The sequence below is a fragment of the Acartia tonsa genome, chromosome 8 (genome assembly GCF_053477335.1).
Source record: "Acartia tonsa isolate MP-2025a chromosome 8, ASM5347733v1, whole genome shotgun sequence".
Taxonomy (NCBI): domain Eukaryota; kingdom Metazoa; phylum Arthropoda; class Copepoda; order Calanoida; family Acartiidae; genus Acartia; species Acartia tonsa.
In genome coordinates, this window is record NC_137267.1 from 51,086,313 (window position 1) to 51,089,134 (window position 2,822).

At 32.2% G+C, this 2,822-nt stretch overlaps 1 long non-coding RNA gene across 1 annotated transcript; it reads left to right on the top strand.

Moving 5' to 3' along the window:
- Nucleotides 1-257: 257 nt before the first annotated feature.
- Nucleotides 258-1,349, top strand: LOC145327264 (uncharacterized). Its single transcript, XR_013882134.1, has 2 exons — nt 258-804; nt 1,214-1,349. It is a non-coding gene; the product is annotated as an uncharacterized LOC145327264 (long non-coding RNA).
- The last annotated feature ends 1,473 nt before the right edge of the window (nt 1,350-2,822 follow it).

Genomic DNA, 2,822 nt, shown 5'->3' on the forward strand with positions numbered 1-2,822 from the left:
GGGAAATTTAGCATATTTGATTCAATTTATCGCATAGTATTATAGAGAGCTTTCCAAGGATATTAAAAAATTGCAAGATTCAAACCAGTTTTGTTAGCCACGAGGGGCCGAAGGTCCAATTTGACAAAATTGGTTTCAACATGATTTTTATTTTAATATTCGTGGAAAATTGTCTGTAATACGATGCTATACATGATTTTTCAGTGTGTGACTGAAAACCGGTTCTAATCCAGCGGATATTAAAATAGGTTTCGAAGCCATACTGAAAATGTTATTAATCATGCCTGTCAAGTGTACAATCCAAACAAAATATGATGCCATGTTTAAATGGCTTGCCTTCTTTACACATTAGGTATACAGCTGGTTTCTTAAGTCGTATTTTTTACTTTATTAACACAGTAAAGTTATCTGTAACAGCAGCAATTTTGTTGTGATAATGGAATTTCCTCAAAAAATCAAAAATCATGTAGCAGATTATATTTCTACACTAAAAATGCTTTCATTTTGTTTCATAGGACATTTTAAAGGAAACCTGCAATAAAAACACCACTCTATCTTTCCGCAGTTAGAGCGGTGTATTTCATGCAGGCTTCCTTTGAAAACATTTTTTCTCTCTTCATGTAAACTTTAATTCTTGTATTATTGTGCTCTGTAAGTAACACAAATTATTTCAACTTTATTGTGATTAGAATTTTTATATATATGTTGGGCATTTTCCCCCATCTAATTGATAATTTTATTATTTTATCACGTGTTTTATAGTTTTTATTATACATGGATTGGTTATTGTTGTGAATAACAAGGGTAGTTGCAAGCAAAGTTGTAAAATTACATTGCATCGTATTATAAACAGCTTCCCGCAGATATAAAATTATTAAAATGTTCATTTTTATATTCGTAGAAAACTGGATGCTAGACAAAATTTTTTCGTATGGATGAGAACCGGTTCTAATCCACCGGCTATTAATCGGTATCTATTAAATACGAGATAATAAATATTGATTGTTTGGTACAAAACAGAGGTGTCCAAATTTTTCTATCAATTATTTAATCCACTTAAGAATTAATTTTTCATAACATAATTACAGGTTTAATTACTTTATCATCCATTGTCTTGTCCCTTTAGATCCTTCTAAACGGACAACCCTTTTTGCATGCTCCTTATATTTTTTATCTTTTATAAACTTGCAACTACCAGTTTTAATTGTACTAGAACATTACATATTTTAATGTTGTGTTAAATTGAGTGCCCAAAATATTGTTGACATTTATATTATTGATAAATACATAATCATTCATAAGTTAAAATAAATTTCTTTATTATTCTTATTTCATTTGTTGTTTCAGAATTTAAAAATGTTTTAGATTTCAAGATTTTTTTGCTAAGGTGATTTCTCGTGGTAACCTTTTTTTGCACTCGGGATGAAGCGTGTATATTCTGCACAAGATTCACTTTTTTCCCCTGCTGCAAATTTTTTTTATTTTTTGCCCCTCCTATTTTTTCTAGCAAGGAAAGTGATAAAATGGAAAAATATTTTCAGAACTCTTTATTTTATTTGTATTATGCCCCCTTCCACATATTTTTTATTTTTTTTTCTACAAAGAGTCCTCTTAATGTTTAAATTTTTTCCCCCCAACCACATATTTTTTTAACCCTCCCCTCAACCAGGTCAAATTTGCAGAATACCTATACACCCCTGGATGACTGCCATTAGTAAAATTTTCTAATCTGATTGTACTGTTGTAAACGGGGAGGAAGTGGACATTGGGCTGTTTATTTCACTAGTCCCCAAAGTTTTAAGATAATGTTTTCTTATTAGTTGGATTACCAACTTTGGGGACTTGTATTGAATTTTGATTTGTTTGTTCATTAAGTTGAGTGTCCAAACGTTTCAACCATTAATTGTTATCTACAGAAGGGGTAATTTTGTGGATCATAATTCGGAATGTACATCAATTTATTGGCCAAGAGGAAGGCATAACTACTTAAGGCCTTATTTAGATTAACCTAAACTTTATGATCCAAAATTAGTAACATGTGGCTAAATGTTCCTAACACTTTGATTTCACAACCTTAATATTTACTACAAACTGATAAGAATGCAATATGCAAAGTTAAGTTATATTAATGGATATTGAATATACGCGGGAATTATGACATGAGAAAAAATGTCAATTTAGGTTGCTAACTTGGACATCACTTATTGGTCAGTTCGTTCATCCAGAAGGAGCCTAGGAGGGGATTTATTAGGTAAAGCGGGTGGATGGGGGAAGAATCGTTAGTTTAGCCAGCTATAAGTTTCACTTTGTTAGAGTACATGATATTCTGGTGTAAATCCAAGTAATAATAAATACATTGTTATATATTTTTTCAATAGGTAGGTATGAGTTAACGGATGATTTTAATTAGGTAATGAATTGAGTGTTTCGGAGCCGGGAGCCGTGGAGCCGCCATATTTTGCCAGAGCCGTAATTTTCGTTTAAAAACGGCTCCGGCTCCGGACTAGATAAATAAAGAGATTTTTTATAAATTATAAATTGGTAACTGTTAAAATAGGGGTGAACCCAATAAAGAGGTAACTTTTAGTATCGTACCTATTGAACTCCTTTAATCAACACTAGCGGCTACGCCCCTAGAGGCCTCTAGTGGCACTTTAAATGTTTTTGTTTGTTAAATTTAATTTTTTTATGTACGATACCACCTTATTTGACGTTGAAGTCTCCCCTAAGGGGGGGATTTTTTTGTTTTTGGGGGGGTTAGGGGTGTCCCACCCCTCAAGAAAATATCTTAAAACCACCACAGGACCAGTAGGTATATTCCC